A 20879-nucleotide genomic window follows, 5' to 3' on the forward strand; every position below is an offset into this window, starting at 1 on the left:
GTTAAGCATTATGTCGTGGTGCTATTAATTCAGTAATGATTGACAAAGCTAAGTTGATCTGGAGGCATGTCTCCATGGTTTTTCTTCAGCTAAGGGGTCAAGAACTCTAACCAACTTGGATACATGCTCAGGTTTCTTAATTATTGTTAAAGTTTTGAATACACACAGTCCATACCCTGTTCTTCTCAAACGTGTATTTCAGCTCACTGTTAATTAAAGGCAAGTCTCTGAAATGATGCCTTCTGAGAAAGCACCTCTTACACTGTTGCTAAGTGGATGTACTACACAATATAAATGGTCTGAACATGTTGGAGTCCTGGTTCAGACCAGTCCTTTTCAATTTCGTTCAAGAGGGAAATGCCAAACCAATTTCTTAGCTGTTTTCTTAAAAGAAAAAGATCCTGTAGTATAAAAATGTGCACAGCCTTGCTGGGAACCTTGTGACTCTTACAGTTTCAAGCTTCAAAGAGATCATCCGTCAGTGCACTAATTTCAGATTTCTTCCTACCACAATTAATTGCCTTGAAGCTCCCTCCTCTGCTCCGGCGAGACGCCTCTATCTGTGCACCAGTGCCAGCACCCAGACAGCTCCCACTTTATTGCTGCCCCATGCATCATCCCCAGTATTTAGGAGGGAAGTTATCACCATGAGCTATTAGTACTGAAAAATAATGCAAAGCTTCTGTTTTGGGCCAACTTCTAGAATAAAAAGGTGAGAATTGAACTCTGCCACTACTCAGCTTCCTGGCCCCGGGGGCAAACTTTGAGGTTTCCTGTTGGTCGGTCCCATACAGAGGTTTCAGATGAGCAAACAAGGACCTGACACAAAGCTGAGAGGAGCTCTGCACTGAAACCCATGGGAGGCTGTGACCCCTCCTGCCTCATCCTCTGCCTTCTGCCTTTGGGGCTTTGCAAAGCCCAGAGACTCATCTTCTGGGTAGCCTTGTGTCCGACAGTTATTTCTCATTTGACGCATTTTCTCCAGACTTTTTGTCATTCTGTGAGGATATATATACCTATACATACACACACACACACGTATATATATACACACACATGTATATATGTTTGTGAAAGGCAACCCCTACTCCCTTCTCCTTGGGTTGGGTTTCTCTTTCCTTCTCAACCAATTGCGTCCACCTCATCAGTGGACTTTGCAGGCTGGTCTCTGATAGCTGTTGACTCATGGCCATTAGATTAAAAATCTGTTATTTCCTCATCACCTTGTGTCGTTGCTAGGTGACAAATGCATCTCCCAGGCAGCAAGAGGGACTCCTGCAACATATGGCAATTTATGACTGTCCATTATCCCTTCTGCTTAATGGGCCTGGTCCTTTTGATGGGAGGAAGATGTGCAACTCCAGGATCATCAGAAGGGTGATTTTTAAAGTGGCCACAGAAACCAGCTCCTTCAGGGTCTGGCTCTTGCTGGGTGCCATGAGAGGAGATGCAACAGTGGGACATGGGGAATTTGGGGAGGATCAGGTCCGACAGGGCCAAGACTGGGTTAGGGGTCTGCATTTCAGGAACTGAGCTCATTCTTGCATGTACATGCCTTGTTTGCTTGAGTGTCATGAGACAACTTTCACTTGTATTTTTGGTTTGAGCCAAGGTTGCAGGGAACACATTGAGGACCTCTGGATTTTGGTGAGAGTGGGAGGGGATTTGCCAGCAAGTAGGAGCCCACACAGAGCCCCTGGCAGCTGATAAGCCCAGCTAACAGTTTAAACACATTTAAAGCTCTTTAGCTGACTTCAGAACATTTGGTGGCTGCTGGGGATGCTTTTTGAGGCAGCAACCACTTTGCTGAGCTCTGACCAACCTCCCAGTGGAGTCCAGCACGGGGCCATGACTTTAAGTAAGAGAAGAGAGGCAGGAGGAGGAGAAGTGGGACAGGCACATATACGATGTGGGAAGGATATGGGTCAGGATGGAGAATGTGGAGAAATGTGATGTGGAAAGAAGATGAGGAAAGGCAGGGCTGCCTGATGTTGACCAACAAGAGTTAATTAAACATGTATTGGCTTTTTTGTGTCTCTGTGTTTTCACATAACCACCACAATCAGTTTTTTTGTCCAGTACATGTCTGCTGGGAGCTTCCCCTCCCTACTCGACCTCACTGCTGTGGTTGGCTCAGCCTTTGTTTTTGCAGCTGTGTTCTTGGCACCTGGGTTCGGCCAGACTGCAGTCATCCTCCCAGTCTGTCTTGGGAAGACTTGGGACAGGTAAATTCAGTTCAGTCCAAGAGAAGAGAAGGATAATGGGAAGACCAAGGGATGAACATTGCCTCTCTGTGACAGAAGACCTAAAGGAGCATGGTTCTTGTCCTCACAAAGTGAAAACTGTGGGGAGCTGATTGCTCTCCCCCCCCAAAAAAAAAAAAACAAAGCACTGGAGAAACTGCCCCAGTCCATCCTTAAACCCCCCAATCCCATCTGCATATGCAGAAGTCAGCTAAGACTGCTCTGGGCTTGTGTGAGCAAGGCAGCATGAACTCTCTAAAACAAACCTTGGTGGAGCTGGCACAGCTTGTTGTCTTTCAAAAGGATTATAACTAGTTGCTGCTCAGTGATGAATACGGCCCTTTGTGAGCCTGTGCGGGGGACGTGCTGCACTGGGGGAAGGAAAGACTCCGGGCACTAATTTAAATGAGTGCAAACAAGGATAACGTTGTTCTGCTGCATCCTCCCCAGGAGCAAGGCTCCGCAGGTCACTCTCACATCTGAGTCAACTGCAGCTCGCTGCTGTTCCTGGCAGTCCAGGGAGCCCTTCTGCCTCTGCGGGTGTTTCAGCAGGGAAAATCCAGCAGAGAACAAGGGGTCAGAGAAGCCTTTTGCCTGGCAGAAAGCTAATGGAAAAGGAATCTCCTTTTAGGTTAGTTATTCATAAGAGGGATTTCTCCGCTATGTGAGTGCATATCACGGACTGAGAATTACAGAAAAATGTCTTCAGCACTTACGTGTTCACAGAGTCCTCAAATCCCTAAATTGCACATTCATGGGAAGTCCAATCTCTAAAACTCTTCAAAATAAAAAGTCCATTGAGCAGTTGTGAGAAATTGCTGTGAATTGTCCAAAATACCCCTGTTCCAGCCCTATAATGAGCAAATGAAAAATAGCTACTGCAACAACTGAGATATTGAGCATACATAAAAGGATTTAATCAGGAACTTTCTTGCTCTCATTTACCAGGGGAAGCAGCCTTGATTAGTGCACCTTTGCAGCAAGTGCCTTATGTGTGCTTACAACTCTGGTACCAGCTCTGATCTCACCATGAAAAAAAAAAAGGAAAAAGGAAAAAAAAGAAGAAAGCCATGGACAGTGTTGCAGTTTTGTGGAGAGCTGTGTTGTGGTGCATCAACAGCAAGCTGAAAGGATGAAGAAAAGTGTTTCTTTCTCGTCTTGCAGTGGTTTCATTTTGAAGACTTCAACTGGATCTTAAAGAAAAAAAAAAGTGTAAAAATAACGGCATTTGGGCTAAACCTAGATGTTGTTTGGTTTTACAGAAGGTGGGAGAACTCAGAGCTCAGAATTACTTTTAAAGATCTGTTGCACCTGAGGAATGAATGGCAGTTTGGCTTCTCTTATTTCTGGCTTGGACATTAGGACTTGAGATAATTCCCAGCTCTGTCACCAACTTCCCATGTAACCACTTCTCTGTATTAGAGTCCACCTGAAAAAAAGCATGTAAGAGACCTTTCTTCCAGCTCACTAGCTCTCCCTCCCCTAGAGCATGTCAGAAATCAGTTCAAAGGGCTGGATAACTCTTGAGACTTGGTAATAGAAAAGTAGAATTAGGGATAAAGCTGATAAAATTAAAAGGAACTTGGATAAAGAGAAAGATGGAGTATACCAAAAATACATGCAAAGTACTCACCAGCAGAAATTTTCCCCTTCAGGTTTTTAATGTGAAGTTGAAGCTGATTATGGCTACTTGAATCCTGAAACCTGCTGCTGTCTCTTTGTGTTCCAACAGGTCCTCTTACTTTTAATCAGTTAAAATTGTATTTGTATTTTAATCATTAGAAATGGTATCTGCATTTTAATTCTTTTCTTTCTTAATTTCCTTTCATTTTTTGTTACTCTGTTGCCAGGAGCTAAGAAATTACAGTTAAAAAATTAAATGTCTTTTGTATTTTAATCCCTGTAATTTACTTAGCTGCTGGAAGTAAAAAGACAAAAGGAGAATAAATTGCTTGAAAGCAGATAGAGGCTTCATTTTCCCCTGCCTTTGAGTTACTGATATCACATTGGACACCACATGGGAGGTTTAGGCTGAGAAATTAGCATGAGAATATCTGGCACATCCTGAAACACATTTTCAAGTCAATTTTCTAGGCAGAACCACTTAGCAATGAACACTGAAATATATCACTGCTGCTGGTCATTATAAGCTGGCACGTGTGCTACGTAGCCAAGAAACCTCCCAGGCTGGGGCTTTGCCCTGCAAGAGGGGCCACACAGGCACAGGGCCACCCCTATGTGCCTCTTGGTGCAACACCCAGCAGCCAGGCTCAGTGTGCTGTGCCCTTCAGTGAAGATAACTGCTGCCTTTTTCAGCTCTTCCAAATATCTATTGACCGTCGTCACAGTCCGTTGCTGAGCCTTATATCGCATCTTGAATTTTTGCAAGGTGTCCTTATTTATAGGCTTATTTAAAGTTGCTGGAAGGTCTCAACCCATCAAGTGCCCCCAGCCCTCCTGGGCAGGGCTGAACAGTGCTTTCAGACCCTCATTTCTTACCTGCAGAGCCAGCTCAGGACAGGCTGCAGCCAAATAGCTGCAAACTCAGAAACTGGGAGGACTCGTGTCAGTGCTTATGTATTCAAGAAACGCAGCAGCAGCAAGCTGCTCTCTAACTTTCCTCTTGGTACAGGTGAAAATTCAAATATTCTGCCTGGGAATATGGCGATCCTTTGTGTGGGGTGAAATGTTGGGGAGCCACCTGTCTTGTGCTCCCCAGGAGCTGTGTAGGCGGGATCAGGGTGAGGATGAACCGAGGGAGCTCCGTGGGGTCCCCCTCCCCACCAGGCTGCCCTCCAGCCGCTCAGCTCCCCTTCTTGCCTAGCTGGTGACAGGCTGAGAAACGCGGGCTGGAAACGCAGATGGAGAGCTCTCATTTTCCTCCCTGCTCTGCAGGAGCTCGCAGCACACATACACAGACAGACAGAGATGGGGGACTCCTCCAGGGCAGACGGGGATTGCAAGTAAGGCTGCACAAGGGGCTCACTTGGTGTAGCCCTTTCTCCCCCTCACCTTGCAAACCCCCTTCCAGCTTTGCTGTTTCACTTAGTCTCAGTTTTATATCTGTCCCCTGTAATATTTCTGAAGGATAACCTCCTGTTTTTAATTCAACACGTTCAAATATACTTAGACTGCTGCAGCAGCTCCATCCTTTAGCTGCTCACCAGCCAAGCTCTGCATGCTTCCTTCTTTCAACCTGTCCCTTGAAACTCATCCTTTGATTTCCCCACTGACTCCTCCCGGTGCTGCTCCCTGAATTTCCCTCTGGCCAGGCAGCATCTTCCTAGCAACATGAATCTTCCAAAGCCCATCTCCCCTCCCTGGAGATCTGGCTCAAATTCACCAGAAAGCCTCAATTTTCCCTGAAGCAGGATTTTATAATTCCCCCATCTCTCACAGCCTTTTGCAGCTCAGGAAGCAAGGGGTGCAAACACACAAAGCTGCTCTTAACGCAGGTGAGGACTTTTGTGCAGGACCTCTTCAATAGGAGGGGAGAATGATCTCCTCCACCCTTTTTTAATGATTTGCTCTCTTCTAGAGTAAACAAACCACAGCTGGCCACTTTCAGAAAGTACTTCCTTGTATTTGCAGGGTGGTTTTTTTTTTCCCTTTTTTTTTTTTTTTCACTATCACTTAGGTTTGCAGAGTTCAGTATAAATGCAAGACTCTTGGTACAAACGAGAGCCTGGATGTGATGGTCTTCTCACTTCCACCTGGATTGCAATCAGCATTAAATATGGATCTATTTTTTTAGACCTTCACATTCTTACAAGGGGGAGGTTTAAAAGGCCAGAGCCTTCCCCTGCACCATGATGGAGCAGTTCCCCATTGGTAAACCTGGAAAAGGACAGCCCACAAAGGACCCAAAGGTCCAGGAAAGCCAGATGAAAAGTTGCTCCTGCAATGCCTCTCCAAGTCCCTCCAGTGTGCTAGACACTGATTAGCCCCATTCCTATGAGAGAACAAAATGTTTAGCTTGTGTACCTCTGAGGATGCTTGGACACAGTGTGTGAGTGACTGAACAGTCCTCCAAGGACTCGGTGGCAGCACTGGGGCCTTAACCCAGGAGTCCTGAGGTTCACCTGCATCTGTTAAGTAACACACCTTGAATACCTGAAAGAGAAGGCTTTCTAGAGGAACATCCTCTTCTTGGAGCATTTGGAAACACAGCAGCACCAAAATGAACACTGAAAACCACAGCTCAGGCACCCACCTCATCTCCTGGGCACAGCCCTCATCTTCTTCAAGGCTCCCATCCACGCTCCCATTTTCTCCTTTCTCTTGCAAGCTGTGGTGTCAGAGGTGGAAAGAATGGGCCTAATCCTGCAAGATGAGGGGTTCCCACTCCTGCAGGTAGGGCGTATGGTGCTAGGCCATCCTCAGGGTGAAACCTGGGTGGTGAGCTCCTGCCATGGAGGATGTTGCACCAGGGGCCTAACCCTGCTCTGGCTACAGCCAGTGAGAGCAGAGTGGGCCCTGAATGGAGCACAACCATCTGTGAATTTACTATTCCTTCTCAAATGCTAATTAGTTATTTACATAAAACTTTGGAACATTTTAATTAGTTGCGTTAATTTAGAATTCACAGAAAGAGAGCTATAAAAGTCTATTATATGGGACGTTTATTCAAATGAAGCTTGAAATGGCACATGGCAATGTACTCGCAAATCTTCTGCCAACACAGTGAGAAAAAAAGAGAGGGTGTCCGGGCGTCGAGCAAGGCAGCCGGAGGTTGGCATTTCAGCATTTCAGAGGTGCTCCTCTCCCACTCCAGGTCTCAGCCCAACAGCCCCATGCCACTCCCGTTGTCCCAGGGTCCCCATATCTGATGTGGCCTACGTGGCCTACAGAGAAGGGGTGAAAAGCCTTAGGCCATTTCCGTGGGGGTGAATGCCTGTCAAGCACACAGATCCACAAACAGGAGAGCTGGGTTTGTTTCCTGAAGGATTTGTGCCTCATGGGTGAATTCCTCTGTGTCTGATAAGACAGGTGTTTCCCTGCTGTGGGGCCACAGGCAGTGCTTTAATTCTTGTTCTTTCTCCTTTCCTTGGTGTCCAAGAAGGCCGAGCTCACATTGTCAAGCTTATGGAAGTGTTAACACTTCTCTCTTTTCTGCTTAGTCAGACTTTTTTTCCCTAAATTTGCAGAAGGTCACTATTATTTTTCAGAGGATTTGCGAAGACTCACATCAGGCTAAAAACAGGCCGCAGTTTCTGGAGCCACAGGAATGAGTCTGACAGCCAGGCAGAGACAGAGTATGATCACGCAGCCCTGTTTCTTTAGAATAGGCAACGAAATAAAGCGCACCTCCAGGGCAGACTTGGCAGGTGAGCTATAAACTCTCCTAGGACTGCTTCCCAAGCCTCAGGATGCCCTGGGGTGGGCACGAAGAGCAGCAAGCCTCCTTGCTGCCCTTTGCTCCCTGGCACCCTCTGTGCACCCACCCAGGCGCCGTTCCTCTGCTGTCCTGCCTGCAGCTCCTGCCTGCGCTAGCTGTAAAGGCAAGGCATGCTGCTCCTGCCTCAGCTGGACATTCATTCTCAAGGCAGGAGGAGGAGGAGTTCCTTTCATCAAGTTCTTCCTTTCCCAGCACTAAATTCAATTAAAGCAGAGCTGCCTGTATGTGGCTAGACTGATAACTCTGTAAATCCATCTGTCTCAGGTTGTTACAGAATCTAAATTACACCATCACCATTAATCCCAAGACAGAGTAATGCCCAAGCAGCTATATCAAATAAGAGGCACTCTGCCTTCGGATTTCATCTGGCAGGGAAAATTGTTTTCTACATAAAATACAGCACGTTACCTCTTGATGTTAAAGACTTGATTCAATAAATCTAGGTATTTTAAACACCAAATATATTTTTGCTTGGAGACCATCTTCCTTGAAGGGCGGTAAGTTCCAGCATCACACCCAGCTGTGACAGAGCTGCTGTCTGCCTAAAGAGGTTGACAGCATGGAGCAGGGGGAACACAATGCTCTATTCAAAACATTACAGACGGAAGTCACTGGTGGTGGAATTAAAAGTGAGAGAGAGTCACAAACTCTTCTCTGCTCCATGACAAAATACCCGTTCTCTCAGGACTCACAAGGAGTCTAGGAGTATTTTTATGTAATTTACCAGAAATAAATGGAACTGCCAACAGTAGGAGCTTTGGACTAAAATAGATCCACTCGGATAAAATCAGTGGGTCAGTTGGGCTTCATATACTTTGATTTCCCACAGTCTGGCCTTTTGCAGGCTGTTGGGCAAATAATGCTAGAAAGATAATGTTTTCAAACCAGAAGGAAGGTTTTGGCTGCACAGACTCCAAGGACATCTGTTACACCGCACAGATATTGGAAAATGTAAGTCATTGCCCGTAGCAGGCAAAGATCAAAGGACTGTCACGAGAGGCATGAGGTGGCTGTCAGGAGCAAATGACTTGTTCGTTAGCCTATGAGTTATGGTTGCAGGATAAGAAGAAGGAATAAATCCTGCTATGAAACCTATTAAAAAGGGGATTGGAGAACATGTTATAAAGTTCAGTTCTGTCTTGTCAGGGAAAGCAGATGGACCAGGTAACCTGAGGATGGACTAGCTAACCTGGACATGGCTGCTTCCATCTCCAATGGTTTTTGGCTCTAGGAGAAAGGCTTACAGCATACCCAAGACTGTGTAGTCCCATGGGAATAGATGTGTTGATTTGATGGATGTTGTTTCATTCTTTATCAAAGAATAAGAGCCTGAAGATAACCTTTTGAGAGTCACTGCCACTCTCAAGGCAAAATGTTAAATATTCTGTGGCCAAGAATTTACTTTGATAGCAACAACACAGGGAAGAGAAGCTAGAAGGCACTGGCAGCCAACTGGCAGGTAGTTCATGGGTGTCAAATCCTTTAATCCAACCTTTAAAAACTCATCAAAAGATTTCACAGCTATTGTATAGATGTCCTGTGAAATACGAGGCTGCTGGAAATTATTGAGAACAAGAGCCAAGCACAACTGTGAAAAGAATTGGACATCAATATGGAAAAGGAGAATTTGCAGAATGATGGAGTGTTATTTGGAAAGGCTGTCCATTTTGATGCATAACCTAGATTCAGATTAACAGAGGTAAAGAAGAAACATAACTTGTAATTTCTCCCTTCACTTTCCTCTAGCCATTGTGGGAGCCAGGACACCAGAACTGTGCTCAACAGAGCAGTCCCTATTTCCAATTTTAGGCTCTTGCTGTTTATTCAGAGCTCATCCATTGACCCATATTCTTGTCACAAACTGATTAAGTGCACATGTCAGAAGGACTGCCTGAAATATAAAGCAGTCAGTGAAAAGGAAAAGGGATCTGGAGGGTATGAAACAAGCAGCTTTGCACTAGCGAGTTCACAGTGATGTAGCTGGAAGTCATGGCAGGGCTTTGGTACGTGGCAGGACAGACTGGAGGAAAGACATGGAAATGGTTGGGGAGCTTAGCCCAGAGAAAGCACCTGCAGCTTTGCATCGTCCAGAGTACCCATCCCCTTCCCCAGGTATATAAAGAAAGGAGGCTCCCAGGGTGTGCTCCAGAAAGGTAGGCACAGCCCAACCCCATTGTGTGGGAAGGGTGAGCAGGGCTAACTACACTTCATCAGAAAACAGTTTTGCAAAGCTTGTGTATTCAGGTGCTGAAGAATTGCTCTTGGCAGATAGCAAATGCACATCACATCCTGTAAATCTTTTCTAAAAGGGCATCACAAATTAATCTCCCTGCTGGAATTTTTCATTTTTAGAGCATCATTTATCAATTTAATTTAACATTACTTCAGTTGCTAAGGAGCCATGATTGGGAACTTGCACCAAACAGGTTTGAACAGTAATGCCTGGTCACTAATGAGAAAATATTAAAAAAATCTAGCTAAAGTCTGTCCCTTCCAGCCACACTGTGCACAGACACACAGAAATTCTCCGTTATATATAATAACACTTTTTTATTAGTCAAGACTTGTAGTTGTTGGAGAGAATAGCAAAATCACAAAAGGTTCAATAAAAGTGACTTGCAAATTAATCTCATTAGGTTTGAAATTGAACTGCTTTCCATGCTCCTGGCAGAGAATTCAAGGATACCATAATTGCCTGTGCCTCTGTATTGCATTTCATATCATGATCCTTCTGCCGTACAATATAACGCAGTAACTCTCCACCATGCCAGTGATGAGAAGGGGGATGTGTATGCAGTGATATGTGAAATGGTGACTAAAACTTCAGGAAGCTTTTTGGGGAAGGGACAGTGGGGAGAGCTTTGCTGCATTATTAGGTCATCACCGACACTAGAAACCTAGAAATTTTGTACATCTTTCAAATAACGAGCATCAAATGGGGGGAAAAAAGGAACACTCAATGCCGGTTCAAATTTCTGCACATCTGAGAATGTATCTGCATTTGAATTAAATCTTGACCTATTTTCAATCAAAAGAGCCCTCTCTTCCTTGCTCCCTCAGAAGACTGGCACTTCCAGCAGGATGCTGAAGTCTCTGGTGCCGGCTCCCTGGGTCTCTCACGGCATTGCGGTGTGCCTCTCATCATGGCCATGGCTGCAGAGTGGAGCTGGAGCAGGCACAAGGGGCGAAACCACCTATCTGGTGTGGTAGAGCGGGTCTTAGAGGTATCAGCAGCTGGACCCTGGAGCAGGAATCAGGCCCTGCAGCTCCCTGTCCCTGCGCGATGGAGGCTGTGGCACTGTGCTGAAGCCCATCGTGGGGTCACACACAGAGTCCTGAGATGTCACTGAAAGGAACAAGGCAGAGACACAGGTCCATGATTTTTCTACATGAGTATTTTCCACACTCTACATGAGTGTTTTGAATAAGCTTCCACAACATAAATAATAAACAAAATAATATCAATACACAGACATGCACACATGCATTATGAAGAGCTCTTCTTTACTCATTAATTCCCTTGAGAGGTAGGATATCACAGCTGAAAACAATCACTTACACATGGAAATACAGAATTTTCTGCTTTTAACTAAGGAGATACATTTTGGGCAAAAAAAAAAAGTAAGTCATAATAGTGTAAAAAAGTGAAAAAAAATTTTGAAAAAGGAAGGAATAAAAAAAGATCAGTTTTTGTGTTTATAATTCATTTTTATAAATTTTATATTTATAATGGCATTTATATTTAATCTTTATAATGGCACATTCAGTCCCACATCTGCCCCAGCCCTTCCACTTGTCAGTTCGATCTTCAAGCCACATCCCATGAATCTTCAAGCAATAGCATTTGATCTGATATTGCATAATCTGCTGAACATATAGAAATCAGGGAGACCAGACTAATTTCTCTCTTGGACCAGCTGAACAAGTTTGATGTTACCTCCTGACATAAAATAAAATAAAATAAAATAAAATAAAGAAAAGAAAAGAAAAGAAAAGAAAAGAAAAGAAAAGAAAAGAAAAGAAAAGAAAAGAAAAGAAAAGAAAAGAAAAGAAAAGAAAAGAAAAGAAAAGAAAAGAAAAGAAAAGAAAAGAAAAGAAAAGAAAAGAAAAGAAAAGAAAAGAAAAGAAAAGAAAAGAAAAGAAAAGAAAAGAAAAGAAAAGAAAAGAAAAGAAAAGAAAAGAAAAGAAAAGAAAAGAAAAGAAAATAGATATTTTCCCTGGGTCTGGGAAGACAATATGCTCCCTAACACTTGAAGTGATTTCCAGTCAATGTTTCCCGCAGCTTTTTTTTTTTGGCCTTTTGCAGCATCCCACAACTTTATTTCTGATCTTAAACACTCAAGATTTAATCAATCATTAAATGCTCTTGGAAATTTAATCAATCATCCTGTGCTCTTGGAGTAAAGCAGTTCAAAGCACTTGCATTTACTGAATGTCATTAGGTCACGGTGATGAACTGGCTCTGCTTGTATCCTCAATCCCCAGCTTATTACAGAGGAACACAAGATAGAGCTATCTCTGCCCGATAGCACTTTACTAAGTTAAGCCACGGACTCCGTACTGAAGCACAGCGATGGGAGGAGGAAAGGACAGATCTTCTACGTTTCTTTAGGCTAATCTTAAAGGTTAATGGAAAGAGGACAACAGATTTCTTGTGAGTTATTGCTTTGCATATTAAAACTTCTTTCCCGTGTTGAATGCAGGGCTGGAGTGTTGTTTGTTTTGTTACAGAAACTCGCAGTAGCTGATTTTATCCATAGTGCCACCAAAATTTATCTACCTCTTGCCTGGAGAGCTGTTTCAGGAAGAGATGACAGATGCTACCAGCAATAACAAAAGCACATGCCCTTTGGAAATATAAAGGAAATGCAAAGGACTCAACGAGCTGCTTCCAGAAGTGCAAGCACACCTGGCTATGGGGAGAAAAACATTCAGAGCTGCTCCCTGGGGCTTTGCAACAGCTCCTTTCCTCTGCAGGCAGGTGGAGGAGGAGGCCTGCGGGATTCAACAGCTCTGTTGTGCTGGGTGCACCCACCGCTGCTTTGGGCACGTCTCTAGCAATCCACCTGGCTTGGTGTTTACCATCTAGAGCACGATGCATCAAGGACTTGTGTGATGGTTATTCCACAGACCCCACACCACTGAGCTGCAGAGCTTCAGGGGCCAAACGCTCCCTTCGTGGAGCTCACCAGGAGCTCAGCTAACTACAATATTTGTTATAAATGCTGTCAGGAATGACTAAACTTCACCCCGTGTTGCAGTTCAGTTGTCGGCTGTGCCATGCTGTTCATAAATACAAGCAAAATATTTTGAACAAATCAACCTTAAACTATAGATTCTTCCCTCCAGGATATTCCCCGGTGGCAGTTTGTACTTTACATCGAAAGAAACTGCTTCCTCATCCAAAAAATGAAATGTTTTCCGGAACGACCTAATAAAACCAAACTCTCTTCCCATCTGCCACCAGGCAGAAGCCACTTTTAGCAGCCTGCGGAGGGGACCATGCTGTTGTTTTACCACCAGCGCATCCTTCAAGATTTCCCCGGAGCCCTCCTCGTGGTGCTCTCCTTGCCTGCACCTCCGGCAAACACCCCCGCAGCCAACGCACTGAAGGTCACCATGGCCCCTGGGGACTGCACAGAACAGAGATATCTGCCCAGAGACACTACTTGCTAAAGCCAAGTACACACAAATTCTTTCACAAGCATGTGCACCATCTCTGAGCTCTTTTGGTCCAAAGATCTGGAACATTTCTTTCCCTTGGACAAGTAATTAAATAGGTGTTACCCTTGCTATATACAAAGGAGCATTCACGTTTGTCCTTTACTTGAAGAATAACATTTAAGGTTAAGATCATGCTTAAGCAACAAGTATTTTTCTTTTAATTAAGATTTATACAGGCTCCCATCTGCAGACTAAACGATGAAATCCTAATAAACAACGAGCCTAATTATGGTCATTCTGTAACTGAAATAATGGTGTGCCTCAGAACAAGGCTATTACGTTGCCAGATAATGGACTAATGAGCTCCAAAGAAGGACTAACGAAGGTCTGTAAAAGACTTGCAGTTCTTATGAGGACATGCCTACTTGCAAACACCTCATTGTAGTATTCAAACGTGTATAAAGTGATATATAGTATGACATGTCCAAAGATTTATATCAAGGTGTTGGCAATGGCTGCAGCCCAAGAGCATGCCTAAAAGCAAGGGAATCAATTATTAATGCAAGTCAGAAGAAAAGACGCCAGAGAAGATTGCATGATGTTATTGTAGGAGACGGATTAAATGTATAAAAAGGGAAGTCAGTGGGAGTCAACACCAGGAGAAACAATCAACATCTGCCACAATATTGGCCCCATCAGCTGAAACCAGCTCCTTCCATGCTCTGATTGATGAAATATGCTTGACATCGATATTTTTTTCTTGCCTAAATGACCAGCTCTAATCATGAGCTCCACACATTGCTTCTCTCTTCATCGTTCAGCTGGCCAGGAAAGAAAAGATAATTACAGAATGTTTGTTTAGTAATTGTCTGGTTCTATTTTGGAGTTTGCTTCTGGTGCTAACGAATGCGACTCCATTATGTCATTTATCATATGAACAGTCAGGTTGAGGAACATTTTAAATCAGGAACTATTTTGGTTTGCATGAGAAATAACCCCACAGAACGACTGACAGCATGTGTGAGCAGAAAAACTCCATGCCTGTAAATGATAGGTGAGGTGATTTCACAGGATAAAAAGCTTAAGAAAGTCTCTTTTTTTTTCACCAGCAGAACAGAGTGGTCATGGGGAAGGGAAGAGTTGCAGCGCGCCATATTTATCCGCACAAGGAAATCCACATTATGAGTTGTTTAATTGGCTTGCTAGGAGATGTCTCCATAGAAAACTGTCACCCATTGCAAGATAAAGCTTTTATTTTGAATGTGAGCTTGCTAAATATCCTCCAAACCTGACTTAAGTACAGGTGAAATAGGTTGTAATTATATCTCAGATGGGGCAAGAGCAAGAAACAGGAGCACTCATCCAGTAGGGTGGGATCTCAGGTGTATCCCCTGCACTATGGACAGGAGTCGTTCACCAAGCATGGTGACTTGGGCTCAGACAAAAAAAAAGGCAGCTGGGAGCACAAGCTGTGTCAGAGCAAACTGAAAAATTACTTTAAGGGTATTTTTGACCTCAAAATAAATTGCTAACTGATTGCACAACTGTGGGTTGAGAAACCTGTCTCAAGTGACTGGTCAAAGCAAAAATATCCATTCAATAGGGTGTCTTCCCAGTAACAGTGGAACAGAAGTTGTTTGACAATACTCTCTGGATAATATCTTGAAGGCTGTAGGTGACTAATAATAGCAGCCTTTTTTTTTTTTTTCTAGAAATATGAAAGTCAAAAAAATGATGGTTTAGAGGGACCAAAACTATTTATAAACTGAAGAAGAATTCAGTGAAGAGCTTTGACTAAAAAGAAGTGGAGGGGAGAATTTTAATGTGCTGGAAATAGAAGTCAAATCTTAAAGTAAAAAAAATGCAAATTTAAAGTATTTTAAATGGTTTTTAAAAGAGTTGAGTGGCTTATACATGAAAGGACATCTTTTGTTTCAGATTAGATTAAGATTTTATGTTTATTGGGATGAGCAACCTTGCTTTGAAACGTCCTCTAACTTTAGCCTTCTGAGGATGGGCAGAGGTCTTCATTTCACCCAGGACCTGTCATCTGTGCCATGTTCTAAGACATAATAAGACAGGGCAGTGTAACTGAAAAAAAAAATAATAGAAGTTCCCAGGAGTGTTAACTTCGATCATAGGCTTTATCGTTAATTCCATTTCGGCCAATTACCCTCCTCAGAAGTTTCCCCAGCGTATTATCAGGACTAAGCATTAAACCCACGAGGTCATTTAACCTGCAGCCTGTCGAGCACGTCTTCACATCGCTGGTTAACGACTTGTGAACCTCAGTGTCGGAGGCTGCCTTGCGACTCTGCCTCTCCCAGCCGATGGCTTCGTGCCACCAACCGAGCAACTCAAGGTTTGAGGACGCCTCGCGCCCTTGTGAAATTCAAGTTCATTCTTTTTCTGCTCCCCTCGCTTTCTCCCTGCAAATTTATGACTTGCTAACAAATGCATTGCTCTTGAGTCCCTCCTCTTCAGTGATCTTTAAGATCTCTCATTTCATAAGGAAGAGGCAGGTGGGTGATCTGCTTCCAAAAAAGAAGAGTTACCATAAGTATGGCTTGTGTCTTAAGGCTGCCTGTGTTTCTATCAGTTTTCCCTTGACTTAATTCAGTCTTTTTTTGTCAAATTACATAGCAGTAATTAACTGCCCTAACCAAAGCGTTTTCCTCAAAGGTGCCCACATTCCTGTAAGAGCTGTAGGTTGCTGTACCCACACATGCAGGCAGCATCCTTTCATCATTCTTCACACAAACTGAATACTTCCTCTGCTGATTTTTAAGGCTGCTCTCTGAATATCATCCACAATTAATGAAATATTCCTGTGGCTCAGCCAGTCATTCAAAAAACTTTGTCCAACCTTGTTATGCCCTAGGAGGCTAATAATATTTATTGCACCTTGGCAAATTTTGGCTCAATTCCTCTTCATGCTACAGGAAAGAATATAGTATTAAGCACTGCTGATTTTCCCTTGAATACAGAAGAGGAAACCCTGTACTGGAAGTTACTGCAAGCATCCCTGAGTCCTGCCCTGTGTTTTCACGGAGCTCACAATGACATTTATAATCCCACTGATTTCCATTTAGAAATTGATCGCTCTGTTAGGCTATTTTACTGCCTTTTACCAGGAGGCTGCTCCAGAAACTTTCCTCCCTGGTGCTTCAGGAGGTGAGGATAAATGTGGGGGGTTCAGGGTTCATCTGCACCCCTTGTCGAGCTGCACCAGCATGGTGCTGGCCCTCTGCAGATGCATGGGCTGCATTGCGCTGCTCCAGTGCCCAGGAAATCAATAGCATTTGGGCTGGGAGGAATTGGAGCACATTCCTGGTAATTGCGCAAATGCAAATTTATTACTCTGAAGTCCTGTCTAATGTAAATCTAGTGAGGTCAATGGAGTTAGAGCAAAACTAGCCATTTCGCTTTGTCTGTTATGCTTGTTTTTATAATGATGGATCACTGCTATTGAGAGAAAGGAACTTTCAAGTGCCTGGAAATACACTAACCTGGGAAAAGAGCTGCAAGGATGCCAGGAATCACTCTTTGTGCAGATGTTTATGCTGCCTAACCACAGCACTGGACATTGCCAAAAATCTCCACCAGCATGAGCCACTACAGCTCCATTAGCAGAGGGTCCTGCCCTTTGTTTAAAACATGCCAGCCTGATGTGGAGGAATTCCCAGTTTTGAGACCTATTGCATCTGTACCTCAAAGCCTTACTAACCTGCAGCTGCCCTCTCCAGGGACCCTGTAAGGTTTTCTGCAGTTTCTGAGTTTGCTCCGAAAATCTTCTGTTGCTTGTGTAACCTTTCATAGAGTTACACAAAAGGATTGTTTTCCTTAAGAAATCCTTAACTTATGCACAGATAAACTGAAAGTCTAAAGGTTAATGTTGTTTCATCTGTGCTGAAGTGAAATCAAAGATTTAAAAGGCCATTCTGCAGGATGATCTTGCATTTTTAGGAGGAAAAATAAACTCTTATTGATTATAATAATAAGTCTGTGGAATGTGCTAATGGAATTTTTTTCATTCCCCAGACATGATGTTCTCTTTCTTCCATAAGCATTGCAGTTCATTATGGGACAGAAAAGTTTCTCAGAAAAGCTGGGTTGTGTTCAGAAAAAAGGACTATTGAAAGGACTATTAAAGCATCAAAACATCTGCATAGGCATATGTCAAAACAGGGAGAGGTTTTACAGTTAGATGAGATAAAACCATGATGTATTAAGGCCTTTCCTTCTTTTCTAAGATCTTTTCAGTGACTCCATTGACTCAGGAGAGACAGTGTGTTACTTCAGCACCTTTTCCCTTTGCAATGGTCAAGCACAACACCGTCAGCGAACCCTCAGACAGAAGCACGGTGTCTGAAAACAACTCCAGAGACTGCTCTGTGTAGAAATACCCAGCGGTAGGGAATCGTCTAGACAGCTAAGGCTGTATCCAGACTATCTAGCTTTATTAATCTGCTGACAGCCTGCTGCTTCTCGCTGGCACCGGTGAGCAAGCGAGGTGAGCTGCAGCTAATTAATGCCTAGGTTAGAGGCTTTCTTCAAAGGCTGGTTGAGACAGACGCTGCTCTTGCCCAATGAAACACCAACCCAGTTGAAGGGTCCCTACAAACTCCACTGTCAGACAGTTTTTACAAATCATGTATGATTGAATGAGCTGTGCAGAAGGATGTTCAGGCATCCTAAACCCAAACCGTGTCCTGTGTGCGTGCTGGTGAGTCAGATACCTGCCAAAAGTTGAAACCTTTGGCAGGATGAGAAGATATTCCTCTCCATCACTGATTTGAAGTGGTTTTAGTTTGTGTTAAACACAGACTCACAGGACTGGAAAATCTCTCTGGCCTTAGGCAGTATCAAACCATTTGTGACAGAGATTTGAATGGACTTAGGTGCAAGTCATGTAAGGTCAAGTTTCCTTTTGCGAACTGTTTGCATTAGCAGTGCTACCACCGTGGTAATGCAAAGGAAGAGACACTAACGATATTTAGCACATGAACATGGACAACAGCTATTTGCTACATCCCCAGGAATAAATGCAGGCAAACTCCTAATGATGCTGTGCTTAAAGCCCTCCTCACTCGGCAGGGCTTTTGCAGAGGCTCACACAACATGCTTCACTGTGGGGAGAGGCGATTTGAGATCTGGTCTGGACAGTCAACGTGGCAAATAACACACGGTGTGTGTTAGTCAAGATCACCTGGCACTGAAACAATTGCAATTCTTTGTGCATTTTGGTAAAAGAGTAGCACATATCTGTGGGAAAGCCACGTGTGCTTGCACAGCCAGCACAGGTTCCTCACCAGAAAATGGTCTCAGCAGAAAATAGCCATCCCTACGTACGTGTGTGGGTAACCTCAGCATCCTTGACACAAGCAGATGGGAGGTGTGTGTACTGCTGTGTTAGCAATGTCTGTCATTCTCTGGTTTCTCCTATGTCCTGTACCTTAGGTTATCAGGCATGCTCTTCTCAATGCCTTTTAAAACGTAGGTGTAAAACACAGAAGGCACGTTCATTTATAACTACACAGACTATAATTATATGTAGTCTAGGGCTTGTTTCCTGAGCTGGGAAGGAGGAAAAATGGGTTAGGTGGGTGTGAGTAAAGTAACAGGCATGAACATGTCTTTTAGAGGTTACAAAACCGCCTTGGTCTCCCAGTATCAGAAACGCTGGCTAAGAACAAACAAACCAGAAAACCATGTGCAGGCTGGGAGCTGGGACAAATACAAGAGAATTGGGAACTGACAGGAGAATAGTAACAAGACTCTGATCTAGCCTGGGGACTTACCACTGGAAGTAAAAATGGAGAAGTATGAGGCCACCAGTATGGCTTAGTTACAGAAAGATAAATGCAATCGTGGAATTAACAGGTGAGATATTTCAGTGAGAAATGGGGACCTTAATATCATTGTATAAAGCATCAGTGAGACCTCCTCCCACTTAATGCTATAACTGCTTTGGGTCATCCATATGCACTTTAAGATTAATTTAAATGAGAGCACATTCAGAGAAGAGGTTTGAGGTGAATGGAGAGTCATTTAGGAAAGAAGATTGAAAAGCCAGTCCTTTGGAGCTTGGGGGGGAAAAGGAGGCAAGAATGAGCTCTGATCTCTATAAAATCCCTGAGTGAGGAGCCATGAGCAAAACAGCTTCTGAAATGAGAGCCAGTGCTGGTGCCAGAACGTGAGGGAGCAAACTGGTGATGGAAATGACAAAAAGGTTTCTGTTCATCAGGGACATAGACAGTCAAATTGTCCTCCTCCAGGAGGAGCAGCAGCCAGAAAACAAAACCTGGTTTTAAGTTGGAACATGGCCCTTTTGTAAAAACACCACACACCACGGTGCCTGATGTGACAGAGAAGTGGGCTGCATGATCCATGCTCCTTGTGTGCTTCTAGCTCTAAATCAGCGAACAGGAATAGCAGAACAGCAGCAAACCAAGGCCCAATTTGGCCACTTGTTACTGAAGTTCAGTGGAATATTTTTGTTGCAGTTGCAATGCCAGCAGCTCCAGTGTCCTGGCTAAACACCAACACGTTCCTCTGCTATTTAAGTCCCCCCCTGTGGTTTCACTTAGTAATGCTACTTTTTGCTCTCTGCCCAAAAATTGTGGTATAATGCTGCTTTTTTGTGCTTAAAAAATGTTTTCTATTTACTGAATTGCTCTTCAAATTGTAGTACGATTCACTCTGGGGTGTAACTCTGTTGCATTTTAACCTGCACAGAAATAGCATTCACAAGCATAGAGAAAAGATGGGAGAAAAAAATAGCAATACAAAAATAATCCTTATGAAAGCCCTGAGCCCAACTGAGCAATATTACCCTCATTTTACAGTAGGGAATTGCAGATTTTTTTTCATCTATAAGCAAATAAGAATCTGAAACATTTCCTATGAAAACACAATAAGCAGGTGTGGCCTGGGGCTTTGCTATCAGCTGTCACCTTAAAACTCTGTGGAAACTTGGCCTTGAACCTGAATTCGTGAGCCTTTCAATGACGTCTAATGTTGAATTCTAGCTTTCTGTCAACATCAGGGAAAACTGATGACATTGAGGCAAAGACCCTAATTTGCACTGATGGAGCCAGGCTAGGATTTTGGAATGGAGGGAATTTCTCATGGTATTTGTGTAAATGACTGTTAACCTGCACTGCTAGTATTGCAACAGTGCCTGGATCCTCCCAAAAGCGAATAATGACATGTCCTATCCAAGATCTGTATCTATGGATGGATTATATTGCACAGAACAAGGTAGCATTATTATTATTATTTAATTCTTCTAACAATCACCAGAGCAGCTGAGCTACTCCCACAGCTGCATTAAATATCTCGACTAAAATATGCAATCCTTTTGTTATTTCATCTTCCGTGAGAAAAGTGGACTGTCTTGTTTCAACAGAAGATTTTAAGCTTATATTTCTTCATAAAAATGCTGCAAAATGCAGCTCATGAAATGTGCCTGGCTATTCCAGTTTTGTCCATATTCAGTATTGCAGCTGAGTGTATGGATACCTAAAGTAGTTCCAGACAAGATAGCTTGGATCCTTGAGCACGGGGCAAAA

At 43.6% G+C, this 20879-nt stretch overlaps 1 long non-coding RNA gene across 2 annotated transcripts; it reads right to left on the reverse strand.

Moving 5' to 3' along the window:
* Window positions 1-1352: 1352 nt before the first annotated feature.
* LOC308199830 lies at window positions 1353-6497 on the reverse strand. 2 transcript variants are annotated; one of them, XR_013955001.1, is made up of 3 exons: window positions 4743-6497; window positions 3877-3984; window positions 1353-3672 (listed from the first exon to the last, which is right to left on the reverse strand). It is a non-coding gene; the product is annotated as an uncharacterized lncRNA (long non-coding RNA). The 2 variants fall into 2 exon arrangements; XR_013955002.1 differs by having other exon boundaries at window positions 1353-3436; window positions 3536-3672; window positions 3877-6497.
* Between the last annotated feature and the right edge of the window lie 14382 nt (window positions 6498-20879).

The sequence above is a fragment of the Anser brachyrhynchus genome, assembly GCF_964034855.1.
Source record: "Anser brachyrhynchus genome assembly, chromosome: 9".
In the NCBI taxonomy this organism is placed as follows: domain Eukaryota; kingdom Metazoa; phylum Chordata; class Aves; order Anseriformes; family Anatidae; genus Anser; species Anser brachyrhynchus.